This window comes from Oryctolagus cuniculus, chromosome 5 (genome assembly GCF_964237555.1).
Source record: "Oryctolagus cuniculus chromosome 5, mOryCun1.1, whole genome shotgun sequence".
Taxonomy (NCBI): domain Eukaryota; kingdom Metazoa; phylum Chordata; class Mammalia; order Lagomorpha; family Leporidae; genus Oryctolagus; species Oryctolagus cuniculus.
In genome coordinates this window covers 75668610-75690867 of record NC_091436.1, presented here as the reverse complement: position 1 = coordinate 75690867, position 22258 = coordinate 75668610, and positions in this window count along the sequence as shown.

The following is a 22258-nucleotide window of genomic DNA, read 5'->3' as shown; positions in this document are numbered from 1 at the left end:
AAGGAAGAATAAAAAGAATGGATGTAGAGCTAGATACTCGTGAATTTTAATACTAGAACTTCTAAGTAAGGCACTTTTAAATTCTCTCCCAGTTTTGCCCTGGTGTCTGTGTATGATTAAGTGCTAAATTATAAGTCCATGATTTTTTTTTCTTTTCAGTGTTAAAAGGGAAGAAACGTTGCAGAAGTCATCCTGGAGTGGTCTGTAGAGAATTTGGGAAGTGAGATGGGACGTAAAATGAAGCTTCACTAGTTGAAACAAAGACAGGATCAACCTCAAGCAAAGGAAATGTCACCACAGGAATACAGGTAATAGTGACTGTGGCATGTTCACGGGACAAGGAAAAGACAGTAGGACGTAAGCAGCTACCCCAAATCATCTTGGGCAGAGAAGATGTGGCTAGATTCTGCTGCGTGAACGGGAGTGCAGATTTGGTTCTATGAAAATAACAGTATTTTTGGAAAATGGAAACAAAACAATGGATAATAAGCAATTCTACTGTTCATATATATCCACTCAACAACTAGCCACCAGCAGTTAACACTGGCTAAAGCAAAATGCTAGTATCATATGAAATAAAAATAATGAAGGCATAGTACACTGCTTTCTAAGCCACTTAAAAATTAAAGCATGACATTGTAAAAATATTTATAATTAAAGAATATAAATTCTAGAAGTGATGACACTATGAGAAGGAATAGGCAGCCTGTAAATGGTGGTTACTCGTGTTATTTGCATGGCAACATGAAGGATAGCTATTATATAGGTAAAAATAAAGAGAGAAAACTTCTTATAGGGAAACACTATGCTCAAAGATGTTCACTTCAACAAATATTGCATGAACACTGCATTCCAGGCCCTGGACTGACGATGGCATATAAAGATTTTTTGTTTTTTGTTTGTTTGTTTGTTTGACAGGCAGAGTGGACAGTGAGAGAGAGAGAGACAGAGAGAAAGGTCTTCCTTTTGCCGTTGGTTCACCCTCCAATGGCCACCGTGGCTGGCGCACTGTGCTGATCTGAAGGCAGGAGCCAGGTGCTTCTCTTCGTATCCCATGGGGTACAGGACCCAAGCACTTGGGCCATCCTCCACTGTACTCCCGGGCCACAGCAGAGAGCTGGCCTGGAAGAGGGGCAACCAGGACAGAATCCGGTACCCTGACCAGGACTAGAACCCTGTGTGCCGGCGCCGCAGGTGGAGGATTAGCCTATTGAGCCTTGGCACCGGCCTCAATGGCATATAAAGTTATAACAATCTCTGTCCATAAAAGCTTAACCAGGGTGAGGAAACGGCACATTCTCAGGGATATTTAGGTAGTTTTACTTAGCCAGCACATATAAACATGAGTAAGTAATGGAAAGAAGCTGAAAAGATAAATTCAACCAATATTAATGGGAGCCATAAATGCCAGCCTAATTTATACTCACTTCTACTGAGTACAGTATTCATTTACATCTGTTGTGGTTTTCAGCAGGAGAGGGCAATGAAGAGGATTACATTTGTGGCAGTATAAAGTGGAGGATATGTACAAGATGTATTCTAAAGGAAAAGATGTTTGACTATGTGGCTATTATTACAACAAAGTATGGAGTGTTCACAGCCCAGATAGCTGGTGACACTAGTGTGATAGTAAAAGCTCTCATGTAAAAAGAACATGTACATGCTCTGGGTATATGTGAATCATCCCACCTACTCCTTGAAATACCCCTGTAAGAGGGATGCTGTTATGATTCTCCATTGACAAATAAACTGTGCACAAAGACAGTTTAAAAACAATAACCATGTTCCAGAGCTAATAAATGGTGAGACTTGATTCAAGAGTAGGAAGACTCCAGGAGCTGTGCTTTTCAACCACTCACTATGGAGCCAGAAACAGCTTTGAACTTTGAACTTCTATGTCTAAGTAAAAAAATAGCTCAATTAACAAATACAAGGAGGTTGTAAATACTTTACCACTTAAAACCTTACCAGCTTAAAAAAAAGTTATATTGTCCTATTCTTTATTTTATTTTATTTTGTTTTGACAAGCAGAGTTAGACAGAGAGAGAGACAGAGAAAAAGGTCTTCCTTTTTTATCCGTTGGTTCACCCCCTAGATGGCCTCCACAGCCAGTACTTCGCCAGTCCAAAGCCAGGAGCCAGGTGCTTCCTCCTGGTCTCCCATGCGGGTGCATTCTCCACTGCCCTCCCAGGCCACAGCAGAGAGCTGGACTGGAAGAGGAGCAACCGGGACAGAATCCGGCGCCCCAACCGGGACTAGAACCCGCGGTGCCGGCATCGTAGGTGGAGGATTAGCCAAGTGAACCGCAGCGCCGGCTGATTTGTCCTATTCTTAAATCACACACACTGAAAGGTTATGTGGTTTTCAAACTAAATAACAGTCTCAACAGTAGAATTTATCATGGAGAATATATATATATATATATATATATACTCTAAGCTCACAACTTTATAATGAGGACAAGTCTGGGCACAAACTATAAAAGCTTGCCAGGGATTCAACTAAGATTAAAATCCTTACTTCTTTTTTCTTGCCTACAATAATACAGAACTCAGATTTTATTATGTGCAAAAGAATATGATACTTCTACCATGTTTTCATAGTAAACATGGAAGGTCAAATTATTGAGTCATAAAGGAAAAGTTGGTTTTTATTTATAAATTTCAGAACTACATATGACTGCATAATATGTTACACAAAATACAACAGTGTATTAGCAATGAAGCTCATTATTTTAATAGTTTCGATACACAAATTTATCTGCAACGGTGGATTTTCAGGTAGCTGTGTTGAATACTTCCACTTCCATGTTATAATAAATCTTCAATGGGAAAATAAAACTGGATCACTTGTTCTCTTGCTAGTAGTAAGTAAAAAAAAAAAATCAGGGTGTTATCTGGGGGAGGCAGGAGGAAAGCTCACCTAAAGATTCTCATGCATTACTGCCTTCCATGTACAACTTTGCAGGAGAACTTTGATCTCATTTCTTTGATCATCACCAGATATTTTCTCTTGTAGCACCAAAGTCCAGCATTGATAATAAAGGCATAGCCAGACCAATTTGCTCTCATTTATTTATGAGTCATTGCCAGATTCAGAAATAAAGAACAAAGAGAAACCTGCCCTTTGCATGTCCTTTCAAGCTGAATGGCACTCAATGAAATATCTTCATAACATCAAGTGTATAGAGAATGTCCTACATTGATACAGGATTATGATAACTCAGAGAACTGATGTTAGCTTCAAAGCAAATTGAATGTGCCAAGAAGCAGACAATACAAGCAGAGAGCACACTGGGAGGCTCAGAGGGCAATGGTGTAACATTTCTGCCAGGAAAAAGAGAAACCCAAATAACAACTGAGAATAGTTTGTCAGTTACTTCTCCATAACCCTCCCTAGCCACAGATTAAAACAAAAATGAGTTCAAAAGTAAGAATAAAGTATGGAGGCCAGCGCTGTGGCGCAGCAGGTTAAAGCTCAGGCCTGCAGTGCCGTTATTCCATATGGGCGCTGGTTTGAGCTCCCTCTGCTCCATTTCTGTTACAGCTCTCTGCTGTGGCCCGGGAAAGCAGTGGAAGATGGCCCAAGTCTTCGGGTTGCTGCACCAGTGTGGGCGACCTGGAAGATTCTCCTGGCTCCTGGCTTTGAATCAGTTCAGCTCTGACTATTGCTGTCATTTGGGGAGTGAACCGGCAGATGAAGTCCTCTCTCTCTCTCTGTAACTCTTTCAAATAAATAAATAAATCTTAAAAAAAAATAAAGTATTAATCAGAAACATTGTAAAGAAAAACTTGATTCCCTTCAAATTCACTGTTTCTGGGATGGGTATTGTAGTTTAAAGGGTTAAGCCACTGCTTGGGATATTTGTGTCCTCTGTTGGACTGCCTGGTTCCAGCCATGCCTAGTTTGTGCTTTCGATTCAGCTCCCTGATAATACATACCCTGACAGGCAGCAGGTGATAGCCTAAGTGTAGAGGTACCACCATTCAAATGGGAAACCTGGATGGAGTTCCTGGTTATAGTCTGGTCCAGCCCTTTTAGGAATGAACCAGCAAATAGAAGATTCCCTCTCTCTCTCTCTCTCTCTCTCTCTGTGTGTGTGTGTGTGTGTGTGTCAGAGGGAGAAGGAGAGGGAGAGAGGGAGAGAGGGAGAGAGGGAGAGAGAGAGAGAGACTGCCTTTCAAATACATAAATCTGAACAAACAACTCATGGCCCCAAAAGATAAGCAGTTGATTAAGATAAATACAAGGAAAACGGAGTTCATATCGCTTGAGAGAATAACAAAGAAGAAGATAAAAGAAACATGTGGAAGTTGGAGTGGAATACAGAAAAGTAAAGGGGAAAACTAATAAAAATTTTAAGAAGTAAAAGAATGGGGAAAGAAAATGAAAAATCAAGCTGACAGAGAGGAACAAGAAATGCAGCTGTGATGCTCATTTGCTGTTCTTTTAAAATGTAAATTACCTCTGATTTTGAAGTCAGGGTCTGGAGATTTTCCTGTGGGAATATAACCATACACGCTCTAAATAATCTCTTCCCCAAAAGAAAAAAAATCGAGAGGGATAATGTAGTTTTACTTTAGAATTTAAAAGTGGTCCTAAAAACCTAAAGGCATTTCGGTCTGCAGCAGACAACCTCAAAAACCTCCAAATTTCCTAGCCTGATGTAGGCACAAAGCAAGCCTGAGACTTGGTTGCCTGGCAACCGCGCTCTTCACTGGCAGCTGGAGTAAAAGGAACCGGCTGGTGCCGAATGGCCTTTCACCTGCTTCCTTACAGGGAAACCAGAGTGAAAGAGCTACCTCACAAGAGCCAAAGCTCCTCCTGAGACACGGGGCTTGAGAAACCCTCAATTTGTTTGGGGAGAAGGGCCACTTTTACCTCCCCTCACCGAGCTCTGGATCCCACCCTGAATATAACAGGCTGCAAGCTAGGTGTTCAGACCTTGGGGGAAAAGACATCACTTTAAATGTTTTGCTATGAATTGATAATTTCTGAAAACTAGAGGAACATCTTGCATTTCCTTCTTCATTAGATTTGTGTTCTGATAATACAAGGGCTAATAAAGTGTGTTTATAGCGAAAAGTTTTAGAAATGATGAGTATAAAAATATTCTGATTTTCCCTGAATACCCAAAGGTTGAATTTATTTTGGGAACAGAGCTTTGCCTGGCTGCCTATTTTAGTGGAAATGGGAAAGTGCCTAGAGATGATTTAGTATAAAGAATAGTGAATGTTTTTCAAAAGAATTCATACAGCTCATTCCTAAAATGGAAAGTATTCCAGTATCTCTCTGGGGAAATTTTGCAATTTTTGGTAGAAAATACAGGTTTGGTTTATTTTCCTGGAAAGTGAGGATTAATTTCCAATTAGTCCAATCATCCCAAGATCAAACAGAAAAATTTGAGTAGAAATTGGGCAGATAGCTGCATAGCAGTTGGAAACAAAACACTGAAGTCCACCTTGAGAGCTAAGGATTCTGGTCCTTACCCTGTCACCCAGTACAGCATTGGAATGCCAAGCTCTCACCGGTGTGGTGTAGACACAACCTGCTCAGTGTTCCTTTGGATTTTTCCTTCAGGTAAACTCTGAATATAAAGTATAAAACATAAAATGTTCAAACTTTTCAGGTTACTCACAGGAACAGTTTTCTTCATTACCAGTAAGTATCATTACCTTTGATGGCTTTTACAGCATCTTGTTTACTCTTTTTTTTTTTTTTTCTCATCCTGGTATCTTTTACTAAATTATATTCAAACATATGAATTTTCTGATATGCGCACTCACACATATTTCATTCACGGTCCCAGTCTTCCTCCAAAGTTGAAGGAGAAATGTGTTTTTTCCAATTCTCATGTGACTTCTCCAAAGCAGTTTTCTGTGATTGTTAGTAGCTATGGAATCTTTCTGAAGACTTTGTTCAATGAAGGTGAAAAAATGTCAAGCAGCCAAGGGGGAAAAAGCCAGAATTGCTTATAAGCACTCCTCATATCTCTTCCAGGGATCAAATCAATTACTAAAGACTTAAGTGAAAGTCAAGAGGAAGAAGGTATTCTTTCTCTAAATTTAAGATACATCTGACCCTGAAGGCTATGGCTCTTGCCCATCTCACAAATGCCTAGAGTGGGATAATCTCCAACATAATTCTTTATCTAACCTTATCTTAAAGTAAAAGTTCCTAGAGAAATGTATGCTATGTGGTGTGTTTGATTCTTAGGTAATGAAATGTTTAAACAGAACATTATTCTCTGTTTTCCTTTGTAATCTATTAATAGACTTTTTGGGTAAGTCTTCATTTACAGAGTTAAAATGAGATATCAGTTATTTTAGATTATTTTAGAAACCTGGCACAATCATTCCTTTGTATAAAAAGCAATTTAGGGTAGAATGTGAGACTCTGAGAACACAGTTCTTAACCTTGACTACATATTAGAAGTATCTAGAGGGCTTTCATAAAACATTGGTTTCCAGTCCCTTTCTCCCCATAATCATGGTTGTGAGGTTTTTTTTTAAATATTATTGTTATTTTAATTGTACATAATTGTGGGGTACAATATATGCACTTGGTTGGATTTTGAATACACATGACACTAGGAAATGTCCTGATTTTAATAAGTGTATTGTCAATAGGTAAAAGAATGAACATGTTCCTAGAAAACCCAGTGAGTTATTTAGAGGTAGATATTTAAGATCTCTCCGATAATGCACGTATATAGAGAAGGAAAGGACAAATTTTGAATAACTGGTGAATCTGGAAATAGCATACATGAACATTAGTTCCTTGTAGTATTCTTTTTTAATGACTTTTTAAAAAAATATTTTATTTATTTATTTGAGAGGTAGAGTTACAGACAGTGAGAGAGAGAGAGAGAGAGAGAGAGAGAGAGAGAGAGAAAGGTCTTCCTTCCATTGGTTCACTCCCCAAATGGCCACAATGGCCTGAGCTCCGCTGATTCAAAGCCAGGAGCCAGGTGCTTCTTCCTGGTATCCCATGTGGGTGCAGGGGCCCAAGGACTTGGGCCATCTTCTACTGCTTTCCCAGGCCACAGCAGAAAGCAGGATTGGAAGAGGAGCAGCCGGGACTAGTTCTGGTGTCTATATGGGATGCCGGTGCCGCAGGCGGAGGATTAATCTACTGCACCACAGTGCTGGCCCCTTGTACTATTCTTTAAAGTAAGTTTGGACATATATAAAACTTAAAAGTTATAAATAAGAAAATAAAAGTCCAATTCCCCACTCCTCTCAAAATGTTGTACATCAGGATTTAGTAAGTCAAAATAAGAACAGTACTGAATTCTAGTGTTCCTAGTTCCAGGGTCTTCAGAGGGTATTTCCCAAACATAAGGTGGAAGAAAGCTCCTCTCACCCTATGAGGGAAATTCCCTAAAAATAATGTATGCCTTCATCTCACAGCATGAGAGGCTGGTTCTATCTTGTTTGATTGCAAGAATAGGGGTAGGGAATCAAGAATTGGGCTGATTATTCTTTTACCTTAGGGAAAAAATATTTTATTGTTGGTGAAAGATTTTTTGATGCATTTTTATGACTAATAAAGAAAACTTTTTCTAAAGTAGCTGGATATTTGTGAGCCTAGAGCTATTCTGACAACTCAAAATGCACACAGAAATTTGAGTACTGTCTGTCATTAACTGTGTGAGATCTAATCATTCCTTTTAGAGAGATCAAAATTATTTTTGTTTGGAAGAAAAAGGACTGAGTTTTCTGGGGGCAGTATCTCACAACATTTGCATTTTTGCCTTCCCATAGCATTCCTCTCCTACTTATATCCTGTGGTTCACAGCCTTTATGTAATGAAGTACAGCATATATTTTAACCATTAAGAAACCCTGATTAGAAGTCAACCTTCAAAAGTAGTATTTATGACAATACCATAAGGGAAAGGATGTATATTTTTTAAAATATATCCTTGACAACTTTGAAAAAAATCCATAGTAATGAATATTCATTCTTCTTCAAGTTTGTAATATTTATTGGAACTGGCATTTTCTGTCATTCAATTAGATATGAAATCTCTAATACGTAAACTTAATATAAAAAAGAATGCTTGAGACCTGCATTGTGGCATAGCAAGTAAAGCTGCCATCTGCAATGTCGGCATCCCATATGGGCATAATTTCGTATCCCAGCTGCTCCACTTCCAATCCAGCTCCCTGCTAACTGCCTGGAAAAAGTGGCCCCTGCCACCATGTGGTAGACCCAGATGCAGCTCTTGGCTCCTGGCTTCAGCCTGGCCTAACCCTGGCCATTACAGCCATTTGAATTGGGAACCAGCAGATTCTCTGTTTCTCTCTCTCCCACCCTTAAGGGATGTGCTACACACAGAAACAGAGAAAGAAAATCAGTGTCATGAAAGAATGTGAAGGCAGAAAACCCCAAAGTAAAAGTACAAGGGATATCCAAAACAGCAGTTATAGTTATGAAAAAAATGGCAAGACCAAGTCATCAATAATAACCTTGAAAGTAAATAGTCTAAATTCTCCAATTAAAATATATATAGTGGTTCAATGGATCAGAAAGACCCATCTATATGCTGCCTACAAGAAACACATTTACCAACAAAGATACACACAGATTGAAAGAGAAGGGATGGAAAAAGGTATTCCATGCTAACGGAAATCAAAAGCAAACAGTAGTACTCATCCTAATATCAGACAAAACAGACTGTGAGACAAAAACTGTTAAAAGAAACAAAGATGGGCATTATGTAATGGTTAAGTGATCAATTCAACAGGAAGATGTGACTATAGGAAATGCACATGCACTCAATGTTACAGCACCTGGCTATTTGAAGAGATCATCATCAAAATACCAAGGAAATTCTTCTCAGACCTACAAAAAAATGATCCAAAAATGCATACAGAAACATAAGAGACTATGACTAGTTAAAACACTCTTACACAGTAAAAACAAGGCTGGGGCCGGCGCCACGGCTCACTAGGTTAATCCTCCGCCTTGCGGCGCTGGCACACCAGGTTCTAGTCCCGGTCGGGGCGCCAGATTCTGTCCCGTTGCCCCTCTTCCAGGCCAGCTCTCTGCTGTGGCCAGGGAGTGCAGTGGAGGATGGCCCAAGTACTTGGACCCTGCACCCCCATGGGAGATCCTGCTATCAGATCAGTGCAGTGCGCCAGCTGCAGCACACAGGCCTTGGCGGCCATTGGAGGGTGAACCAACGGCAAAAGGAAGACCTTTCTCTCTGTCTCTCTCTCTCTCACTATCCACTCTGCCTGTCAAAAAAAAAAAAAAAAAAAAACAAGGCTGGGAGCATCACAACACCAGACTGCAATACATATTACAGGGCAATTATAATCAAAATATCCTGGTACTTGCATAAAAATAGACACACAGACCAACAGAATAGATACTCCAGAAATTAATCCATGCATCTTAGAACCAACTAATTTTTGACAAATGAACTAAAATAATTCACTGGAAAAAGAGCAGTCTTTTCAACAAATTGTGTTGGGAAAATTGGATCTCCACAGGCAAAAGTATGAAACAAGGCCCCTACCTTGCACCCTATACATAAATCAACTCACAATGGGTTCAAGGATATAAACCTAAGACCTGAAACCATCAAATTACTAGAGAAAAACATCAGAGAAACTCTGCAAGACATTGGCGTTCGCAAAGACTTCTTGGCTGAGACTGCAGAAGCACAAGGAATCAAAGCCAAAATAGACAAACGGAATACATCAAGTGTGCTCCTGGCTTTGTATCGGTGCAGCTCTGGCTGTTGCGGCCAATTGGGGAGTGAACCAGTGGGTGGAAGACCTCTCTCTCTCTCTGCCTTTCCTTCTTGCTCTGTGTAACTCTGACTTTCAAATAAATAAATCTTAAAAAAAAAAAAAAGAAATGTGCTAGGTTCATGGAGCAGGCATTTTTCAAAGGATGAAATACAAATGGCCAATACACATGATAGGATGCTCAGGATGACTAGCCAACAGAGAAATGCAAATAAAATCACCGCGAGGTTTCACCTTACACCAGTGAGAATGGTTATTATTCAAAAATCAAAAATAACAAATGCTTCCAAGGATGTAGATGAAAAGGTGCCCTAATACATTGTGGGTGGGAATGTACACCGTTACGGAAGAAAGTATGGGGATTCCTCAGAAATATGAAAATTGATCTGCCATAACCCAGCTTTCCCACTCCTGGGAATTTACCTAAAGGAAATAAAGTCAGCATATGAAAGAGCGATCTGTACCCCCATGTTTTAGCAGCTTAGTTAACAATATTTAAGATATGGAATCAACCCAGATATCCTTCAGCTGATGTGTATAAAAGAAAATGCAGGGGTCAGTAGGCTAAGCTGCAGAACAGCAGGCTAAGCCTCCACCTGTGGGGCTGGCATCCCATGAGCACCAGTTCAAGTCCTGGCCACTCCTCTTCTGATCTGGCTCTCTACTGATGGCCTGGGAAAGTAGTGGAAGATGGCCCAAATGCTTCGGTCCCAGCACTCAAATGGGAGACCTGGAAGAAGCTCCTGGCTCCTGGCTTCAGATGGGCCCAGCTCTGGCCATTGAGGCCATTTGGGGAGTGAACAAGTGGATGCAATACCTTCTCTCTCTGTCTCTTCCTCCCTCTCTCTCTCTCTGTAACTCTACTTCTCAAATATATATATATATATATATATATATATATATACACACACACACACACTGATGGAATACTATTCAGTCATAAATAAGGATTAAATATTGTCACATCAAAACTGATGCAACTGGAGACCATTATACTAAGTGAAATAAGCTCATATCAGAAACACAAATATATTATCTCTGATTTGTGGCAGTTAACACATAGAGTTAAAAATGTAATGCATATGAGTAAAATTGAAATCTGGAGATCTGATTATTGTTTATAGTCCCCATCTGAGCAAATCTTCCTACTTACCACTTTTGAATACTTTATTTTGTGAAGGATCGAGATTGTGACTGAAAAGTGGATTGAGAGTATGTCATCTCAAAAAGTAAAAGAAATATAAAGCAGACAAGGGAGTGTAGGACAGAAAGGAGAGAGGGTGGGAAGAATTACTATGTTCTTAAACTATATATGAGATACAAGAAATCCATCCCCTCTATGTAAAAAAATGAATGAATGAATAAATGAATAAAATTATTTTTTAAAGAATTTGTTCATGGGCCAACTTTGTGGCATGGCAGGTAAAGCTGCCACCTGCAATAGCCGTATCCCATCTGGATGCCGGTTCATGTTGCAGATGCTCCCCTTCTGATCCAGCCTGCCAGTAGCCTGGAAAAGGCAGCAGAAGACGTCCCACATAATTGGGCCCCCGCCACCCATGTGGGAGACCGGATAAAGCTCCTGGTTCCTGGCTTCGGCCTGGCCCAGTGCTTGCCGTTGCAGCCATCAGAGGAGTGAACCACCAGATGGAAGATCTCTCTCTTTCTCTCTATACTTGTAGCTCTTTCAAAATAAATATATTGTAAAAAAAATTGCTCAGTGCTCAATAAATGGTCTCTATGTGGATTATTTTAATTGTACAACTTCAAGTTAAAAATGCCATTTAGTGCAGTGGTTACACCTCTTGGGATGCCCACATCCCACACTGGAGTGCCTGGGTCCAAGTCTCAGCTCCACTCTCCATCCCATTTCCTGCTACTGTGCATCCCTGGAGGCAGCAGATGATAGTTAAAGTACCTGGGCCCTTGACACCCATGTGGGAGAGCCAGACGTCCGGGATCCAGACTCCTGCTGTCAGCCTGCTCCAAATGTTGTGGACATTTGGAGAGTGAAACAGAGGATGAGATTCATTCATTCTCTTTCTCTCCCTCCCTCTCTCTCTCTCTCTCTCTGTCTCAACTTTCAAATAAATAAGAAATACATAAATAACTTATAAGTTCCATATCAATTGTGGGGAGCAACTCGGACTAGACTAAGTTACTGGAATTAAGACTTATTCTATGCATCTGCTCTCCCACAATATGGCGCTGGGAGAGGAGGAAACAGCTTCTACGCAGCTGCCTCTTGCCAACTTGAGTGATGACCTCCAGGAGCTGATCCTGCTCCTGATTGGAGGAGAGCAGCGTACTCGGCGTGTGGGCAGCCAAGTTGGGATTGGCGGAGGAGGACTATAAAGGAGGAGAGAGACGGCATGCACCAGGAACATCTAAGGGGAACATCTAAGAGGAACACCTGTGCAGCCCCCGAGAAAGCCGGCCGGCGGTGTGCCGCTCCCCCGCGGAAGTGGGGAAAGTGGCTAGGGGGAACCGCCCTTCCACGGAGGTAGAAGGGACGGCAGCCAACCCGGGAAGAACCAGCAGCAAACCCGGGGAGGGCCGAGCAGACAAAAGAACAGCGCAGGGTCCTGTGTCGCTCCTCCATGAAGACGGGGAGCGACAATCAATCACATGTTTATCACATGTTTATCTACTAGGTTAGTGGCCTGCAGAGGGGGATGCTAATGAAAATGAGCTGGTATTAACCAACGTGTTCTCACAGAACACTAGAAAATTATAGGATACAGAAGCATCTTATAGATATAGAATAAGGTGAAAAATTGCAGAGAAGGAAATGGGAATGAGGGTATATTAGGGTGGTACGGTTATAGAAGGGAGATGGACAATAGCTGAAGTCTATGTTCATGGCCGGCGCTGCGGCTTGCTAGGCTAATCCTCCACCTGCGGCGCTTGTACCCCGGGTTCTAGTCCCGGTTGGGGCGCTGAATTCTATCCCGGTCACTCCTCTTCTAGGCCAGCTCTCTGCTGTGGCCCGGGAGTGCAGTGGAGGATGGCCCAAGTGCTTGGGCTCTGCACCTGCATGGGAGACCAGGAGAAGCACCTGGCTCCTGACTTCGGATCAGCGCGGTGATCAGTACGGCTGCAGTGGCCATTGGGGGATGAACCAACAGCAAAAGAAAGACCTTTCTCTCTGTCTCTCTCACTGTCCACTCTGCCTGTCAAAAAATAAATAAATAAATAAAGTCTATGTTCAGCATCTTCGATTTTCATCCTTCACTTCCATAAAATGAATACAAATAGCCAGCTACTTCACCCCAGGGGCTAGAAACTGGAGGTTTAATCTGAATATATTAAATAGATGAATTTAAGATCTTTGGAATATAGAGCATATAGCAGAGTAATAAGGATGCAAAATAATTGAAACTCCAAGAAATTATTGAGCCACTGTGTACACAATGGCTTCATCCCAAAACCTCTTCCTCAAACAACATAAATCACTTGAAGCCAATGTTAGAAGACTGGAGAAGTTTTTTCTGAAGAAATTGAAATATTCATTGATATTTGGGCTCCATATGATCAGTCATCCTTTAAACCAATTTTGAAAGAATTAACAATAGTCCCTGCAAGCACTGGTGATCCACAGAATTTCCAATCAAAATGTGAGGGTTTTGCTTTTGAATAAGTGTGGCCGTCAAGGATCATGAAACATAGAGAGGCTCCAGAATATCAGGGGGAAATCAATAAGCAAGCCAAGAAAGTAAATTCAGAGGGAGGATAATAAAGGATATGCAAGAACATTTCAAAATTTATACCAAAATGCAAATTAGTAAAGCAGAAAGGAAGAAGTTTTTTTCATCAATAAAAACTCTTAGCAATTAAAAAAATACTTGAAACAAATATTCCTGCAGAAATCTGAAGTAAACAAAATGTCAACAAGGTAGAAAATGTGAGATAACTGAGAGCATCCAGTCAAGTTCAATAACCAATTAATATGAAATCTATAAAGAGAATAGAAGGAAATTCATGGGAATAAAAATATTTTTTAAAGAAAGAAACTTTTTCAAAAACTAGAGTATACATTCTCAAGTTAAAATAAAAACAAAAATTAGTAGTACAATTTATTTTTTAATTAGCCAAAACAACACATATTTTTCTCATATTTCATAACTTCATATTAATGAAACAAGCTTAAAACAAATTTTAAAATGGTGTTATGTCCAAATGTGAAGAATCAAAACACCAAGTTTTTCATCATTTACACCTGCTAATTCAGAGAGAAAAATGTTTTTAGTGTGGAATTTTTCTCTCAAAAATAAAAATAAGAATTGAATAGTTATTTTCAGATATGCAAAAATCATAAATTTTTCTCCATTTCTTAGGCAGCTGCAGAAAAAATATGCAGGAAAGAAACAAAATCTGCACAAGTATTAGTACCAGAATTTTGCAAATCAGCTGTTTCTTTATAACTTAAATAATAGCTCATCTATGATAGTAAGAGAGAAAAGGAATCTCTCTATAAATGAAGGATAAAGACACAATTTTAAATATATTACTTTTTTAAAGATTTATTTTAAATATATTACTTAAAATTAAAAGATAATGTAAAAACTAAAAAAGTGACAAAATTACATTGAAAGAATGGGAAAGAGGAAAGTAGTAAAAGTAAGGTAAATTTTTATCTGTGGAATAAAATTCATAGGTAATGTTTAAAATTTACAATAAAAATCATTTTATAATATATATTCATATATTTATAATAGCCATATCTATATATGGTTGTAAAAATAATCACATATTATTTTTTTAACTTTTATTTAATGAATATAAATTTCCAAAGTACGACTTATGGATTACAATGGCTTCCCCCCCATACCGTCCCTCCCACCCACAACCCTCCCCTTTCCCACTCCCTCTCCCCTTCCATTCACATCATAAACCATAAACAAAATACTGTGAAGAAACTGTGATTTCAGGGGCAGCAGAAAGCTGCACATAAGAGTGTCGCTGAGGCTACAGGCTGCCTAATAGTAGATCCATTACTGATTGAGCATGATAAATTTAACTAATGGCTGTAAAGATATGTGAGCAAGGCAGAACTAGAGTAAATATTGAGGAAATGCTACCACTTAGAGTATATGACACTAAGTATGGTTTGTTTCCATCCCATGAGCAGGCCCTGCATGGGAGCATCAAGGGGAAAGAGCAGCAGAGATTCTGATCTCACTCACAGGAGTTGTTTCCACCAACATTTCAGCAAATCTCTTACAAAATCTCACAGGTACAACAAGTAGGGTATGCTGTGAAACTCCCAATAAGTGAGATGAAGCCATTATGAGGTGAACTTAGCCATAAACTGCCAGAGCAAGTTGAGTGTTCCTGGAACAAACTCAAATGGAGAAGGCCTAAGAGGAATCATTACATCTTAATATATGTGATATTATTACTCATAATATTCCTCAAATGCTTCTGATGGAGCATTGTGGGAACACTCTGGACCCCGAGTTGGATGACAATTACAGAAGGGTCTTTGCTATTATCAGCAAGGCCACAGACGTCTGCAGAAACATGCTTTTCTCTGGGTGGCATATTGTGCAAGCACCAAGTTTGGCAAGTGAGAGGCATCACAACAGGACAGCTGCACTGGGTGGCTTCAGATAGCATAGAACTCAGTATACTTTTTTCAGATTACATTGAATACACACACACTCACACACACACACACACACACACACCCATACATCATCATCCTGTATCATCTGCATGAATCAGAGGAAAAAGTTCATAATCAAACACGAAATATAAAACATGATTAGACATGAAATATGGGGGACGCTGTTTGTGACTTACAAGTCTGAGATATGTTTGCCCTGACACTGTGTAAATATTGCAGCTTTCTAAACCAAGGATGTGAGGGGAAATCTACCAAGTGGATAATGGATTATAATCCTCTAATTATAATTCCTCTGATTTGTTGTAACCTCAGAGAAGAGCAGGAGATATCACAATATACTCCATTCTTAGAGCCAGGTTTTCCCTGGCTGGGACAACCCTTCTGTTCTGTTTTTGAAGATTTATTTATTTACTTATTTGAAAATCTGAGTTGGAGAGAGAGAGAGAGAAAATCTTCCATCTGCTGGTTCACTCTCCAGATGGCCACAACATCCGGGGCTGGGACAGGTTGAAGCCAGAAGCTTCTTCCAGGTCTCCCTCATGGGGGGCAGCAGCCCAAACACTTGAGTCATCTTTCACTGCTTTTTTTTTTCATCTGTCTCTGCTTTTCCAGGCCATTAGCAAGGAGCTAGATCAGAAGTGAAGTAGCCGGGGCATCATATGGGATGCCACTGTCGCAGCTGGTGGCTTTACCTGCTACACCACAATGCCAGCCCCCTGCCATGTTTTTAAATGTCCATGCTGTCCTTATTCTGTTTTCACCTTAAACACTGACCTTGAGTAAGATTAAGCTTAACGGTTCTCTCTCCCTGTTTTTGCACTCCGCCCCTTCTGCCCTCACCGTCCTGTGTCACTGGACAGTTATCCCTATCTATACGCTAAGATCATCCTTGCCTTCCGCCTTTCATGCTCCTCCTCACCCTCTGTCAGAGTTGTATAGCTATTTCAGAGTCTGACTGTATTATTTAATCTATTCCTATGCACAAAATCATCCCAAACTTTGTGGCTTAAAATAACAACAGCAATTATCTCAGTGTATGTAGTCAGGAGAGTAGGCATGATCCTTTTTGATGCTCACTCATGTGGCTATCAGCAGGATTCATGTCTTTGTATATGCTGAGGTCTCACTTTCTCTTTGGTTGCTGGCCAGAAGCTTCCCTTGTTTCTTACTATGTAGACCTCTCCACAAGACATCTTGCAATGCCACATGGCAGCTTGCTTCATGAGTGAGCAAGCTATAAAACATGAGACAGTGCCAGCAAATGAAAGCGCTAGCAAGAAGGAATCACTGTCTTTTGTAATCAAATCACAGAAGTAATACATTTTGGTTTCTTCTATTGATCAGACATGAGTCACTCAATCCAGTCTTTACTCAAGATTAGGGATTGCAAAAGGATGTAAACACCAAGAGGTGAGGATCCTTGGAGCCATTTCAGAAAGTAAGCTTAGAGTTAGGGGGAGGAGAATGTTGGTAGAGGTGGGAAGACAGCAGAAGACTGGAGCCATATCAGAAGCTGCCTACCGCCCTGGCTCTATAACTCACCCATTCTCAACTCACTTCCATCCTTTACTGTCTCCTTTGATGCTTACTTCATCATTATCTTAAGGTTCTATGCTCACTGACTCCTTGGTTTTAGCCATTTGCTGATTGCTTAATATTCTATTCTAGCCAATAGCAATAATTAACATTTATATATTGGCACATGACAGATTAAAAAGCACTTTCCCATAAAAAACTGAGTTTCAGAAAGGGATAGGACCAAAAGACAGAAAAGCAGAGGTCAGAGAAGTGGAATCATTCAGATAATGCAGGACCATAGTAGTGAGTAGTTTCAAATATTCACTGGTCCCAGGTCTTTGAGGGTGAGTGCTGAGGCACAGCAGGTCAAGCCACCACTTGAGATGTCCACATCCCATGTCGGAGTGCCAATTCAAATCCTGGCTCCCCTGCAGACAATCAACTTCCTGCTAATGCACCTAGAAAGACAAAGGATGATGACTCAGGTACTTGGGTTCTTGCTACCCGTGTGGGAAACCAGGATAGAGTTCCTGGCTCTTGGCTTCAGCCTGGTCCAGCCCCAGCTGTGAGCATTTGAGAAGTGAACCCAGAAGATTGGAATATCCCCCTCTCCACCTCTTCTGTCACTCAGCCTTTCAAATAATTAAACAAATGAATAAATCTTTTTTAAGAAAAGATTTTTGAATTTTCTACTTAAAACTAGATTGACTAGATCAGATGGGTAGTTGTAGGGTATTTCTTGCAAACTGGAAACTTCTACCATTTGGTTTTTTCAGTAAGTTTAGTAAATTTAATGTAGTTGATGCTCTTTATTACAATAAAGAGAGAGTTCTGAGAGTAGTAAATTTTAAACAGAAAAAAAATTGCATTTATTTTGAACATAACCATAGAAACTGAGTTAATATCAGACCTTTTTGGCTTATTAAGGTCAGGTTCTGACAGTAGTTGCCATGGTTGTGTTTGATGGCTTTCATTGACTGCATGACAATTAGAAATATTTCCCTGAAAACTGATTTTTCTGGTAACCAGGGAATGAAGTGAATTCAGGTCCAGCCATCCGTTGTGCTCTCATCTGGCTTTTCTTCCACAGACACAGCCACGGCAACCTACAAAATCAATCAGCAGATATGCTTATTTATGTCAAATATGGATTTTCCAACAAAAAGATTATGAAAACACCTTTTATGTGGATAATGAATAGAGCGGTAAAAAGTGGACTGTATGATTCCCAGTAATTACAGCCTGATATTGCTTTAATCACCAGTAGTCTATCATTAAGAAACCTATCATGCCCAAAGAAGGTCAGGATACAAACTGGCTCAAATAGGAAGAGAAATGGGAAAAAGAAGACATAGTTATTCTATCTGGTTTCCCCGACCATCACACCGCACTATCACAAATGGGTATCTTTTCATTTAGATAAAGGTACAAGTATTTAAGCGACAGCTGATGAACAGTGAGTTTGTATTCCAGCAGCACTTTCATAGATTTGGATTACATACAAATGAAAAAGAGCCCATATGGCTTTTGAACAAAATGAATGGCTTCAAGCCCTGAAAAATTCTAGTGGAAAGGTTGACATGCTAAAAGGTTAATTAAAATTTGACTCTGCAAGATGGATACTTTTATTTATAGAACCTTCAGCTTATTTTCAGCAGCCATGTTTTCTTCTAATTAAAATAATATGAACAGCTAATAGTAATCAGCTTAAAAAACTGAATATTTTAGAGAAAGGGATGATTCATAGGCTTTTTAATAATTATTTTGCAGTAGGTGTCTCCACTAAAGAGCACATAAAACATTTGTATTCAGCCGTTGTCTAGTTAAAATGTCAGGAAATATTAAATTAGAAAAAAAATGAGAAGCAAATTATTTAAAGCTGTTTAAAATAAGTCATTGATATTATCATGTAAATTTGATATTTCTCTAAAGGTTCTGGAATCTTTGACATAGCATAACACAAAACATTTCAGAAAGTAGACCATTATAAAAATCAGAATTTCCTTGTTTTCACAAACATAGGCAAATATTGACATTTAAGAGAAGCAAAAGTTCATGATGAAAAATTATGTACAAATTCAGAGATAGGTAGGTAGATATATAGATGATGGATACATTCATACATACATAGAATATATAGATAGGAAGATATAAAGATTCATATTGTCACTACAAATCCTGTAGGATTAATCATACTTTTTTTTCTCAAAGCCTTGAGAATGACTAAAACACTAGATTAAAATCTGAAATGGAAATAGGGAAAGCATGAAAAAACATCTATATGTAAGAGAAATAAAAAGTTAAAGGAGCAGGAGGGAAAAGAGGAAGAAGTAAAGAAAAGGAAAGAAAGTCAGAAATCCGTATTTGACAAATAAATCTATATACCTACAATGAACCCACCAAACATATACCACTCAATTTCTTTTTTCTTCTTATTTATCAATAATGAAATCTTCAAATGTTAACCTGAGATATCAAACCTCAGAATCAAGATGGTATTTCCCACCTGTTTGAAAACTAAAAATGAATATAGCTCAGTCTGGCCAATGGTATTATAGTGGAGGTAGTATATGCATCTCTTATGAAGTGTCCATCCTCTCTTCCTCCCTTTCTTCAGAGTGGAATGAAAATATTATGTGCTCCATCAAGAGTAGTTTTCTGAGATACAGGGTGGGCTTTGGAATGCAGGATTACAATACTGAGTGATATAATTAAAACAGTATGGTTCTAACATAATGCAGGGTCAAATAAGTCCGGATTGCTCTAGGTAGACTCCTCCTTCCAGAGCAGAAACCTTTCCAGTGAGAAAACTAATCTCTACCTTTTAAACCCCCTGTTGCTTTGTTTTATTATCGCTTTGGGCTGATCCAAATCCAAATTAGTACATGCTCTAGACATGAATGTGTGCTAGAGAAGCAAGTCAGGGAGCATCTCCACAGATTAAGATATACTTCAAACACCCAAACACACAGTCTCCAGGTCAGACATAAGTATACCAAATTATATTAAAATTTTCGTATGTATCGGAATCATCTGGTGGGCTTGTTTAAACACAAACTGCTGGATCCTACCTGCAAAGATACAAATCAGTAGGTCGGAGTGGGGCTAGGAATTTGCATTTCCAACAGCCTCCTAAGTGATGCCGCTATGCCTGACTACAGAATGTACACTGTATCTCACCATCCCCAGAATTTATCTGTACTTCTAACATATACACATTCTGTAAGTCTTACAGTAAGATACAACTGTTCTTTGCTCTATACTCAGGATATTCTAATTTCTCTATGTGATGCAAGGTCACCTTTAATATCCTGGGATACATTACCCTTCACCTAATAAGCTCCATACCTTCATTATCTTTTTGATTTTTAAATTTTCTTTTTATTTTTGAGATAACATTTTAAATTTATATTATAGTCAAAGGTTTAATGGTCCACTGAATAAAGAGTTCATCAAATAAAACTGAGACCATAGCTCAGCAGGAATATAGGCAAGGGCTATAAACAATAATCAAATGAAATATAAAACTTCACTCATATAAAACAAATATTTAAATACCTTCATTATTTTAAATTGATTAAAGCTAAAAAAGTAGTGAAAGGAATATAATACAATAATAATTACTTTGTTCATTATTTACTGCAGCAAACTTATCTCAAGTTCTACTTCAGAAATCTGTTAAACTATTAATAACCAAATTTAGCCAATTTGATTTCCTCTTTATTTCAGAGGTACATGATCATTTGATCATTTATTGCAGAATCACCTAAACCAGTTATTTACAATGAATATTTTGGGTCCTGATGCAGACCTACACAACTGCAGTACTGAAAGCGAGGAACTAGAAAATTTTTCTCTAACTCATTCTTCAAAGAATTCTTAAGCCCATAGTGTTTGCAAATTATTGATCTTGTTGTTGAAATATTATCAAAGACACTAGCTCAGACTCCAGAAGGGTATTTTCCAGCATAAGTATGCATGAAACACAACCAGAAAGACCTACATACTGCTGCAGGCAACAGGTTTGAAAGGGCTTGAAATCATGTGTAGCAACCAAAGGGAAAGTTGGTGGTATGAGACAACAGACAACCACAAATAAATTGCATGAATAATGGAATCTCATTGGATCACTATATTTGAAAGGTATTTTTTCCCCACCAAACTCATACAAATGTGTAAAATCACCCAGGCAGTTACAAAAGACAGTTTGAAGGGAAGTTTTTTGAGAAGGGTCCATCAGAGATACACTAAAGAAAATGCCACATGCTTATTTTTTGGCACAACAGAGAACTTAGAAAATAGAGAATAACAGCCAGAGAAATAGAAAAGCTGTGTCTATCTCCTTAATGTATCTCCAATACCTCCACTTATACTGAGTCCCACTCCCACTCCTACTCCCACAGTTTAGGCCACTACTAAGTCTCTCCTAGAACTGCAATGGCACCTTAACTGGTAAAATCCTCTAACAAATCTTTCACAGAGCTACCAGAATGACTCTCCAGACACACATCTGATAATGACTTTCTACCATTTAAAATATTTTGAGATTCTCATGGTCATGGGGATCAAGTCCAACTTCCTTAAGATAGCAAAAATGGTCTTTCATGATCTCATCCTTTCTTACCGCTCCAATTTCTGTCACCACCACCCTCTGCTCACTTAAGCCTTGCACGGTGTATCAAACACTTGCAGCTCTTCAAGTGCTCCCTTTCTCATTATCAGGTTTCCGCATCTGCCTTAGAAGCTTTCTCCACAAATCGGTATCCACTCATACCTTTTCTCCCTGGATAACCCCCACTCAGCTGTCAGGGCTTGTGGCTCAGTTGTTAACCCTTTAGGAAGTCTCATCTGACACCAGTACCCTGACTCAAATTTCCTTCAATATTATCTGTGGAAATCAATCTCTCAATCTCTCTCTCTTCTTTCTCTTTCTCTCTTTCACTCTCTCTCTCCTCCCCCTTGACAAAGGATATATACCATTACACATTCCTATAGTGTCTGCCATGTTATTGCATGTGTCTAAAATATGATAATTTAATGAGTAAACAAATGGAATAAATATATTGATCAATGAATTGCAGCTGATAAAGCTGAAAGAGAAATACTGTAGTTTCAAGACTGAATCTTGAAAAATTGCAGATAACTAGAAATTTAAGGCAATTGGTAATTACAGAACCTAAGTACTCAGGTATTCCCAGCCTGTAGGGAAGTCCCTGTATTAATCGCATTTTACATACAAGGGGACAGAAGCCCAGAGAGATTATATAACTTGCCTGAAGTTAGTAGCTAACAGTGGAAAATCTCATTTGGCTTCAGAATTCATATACTTAGCCAGTGCTCATGATGCA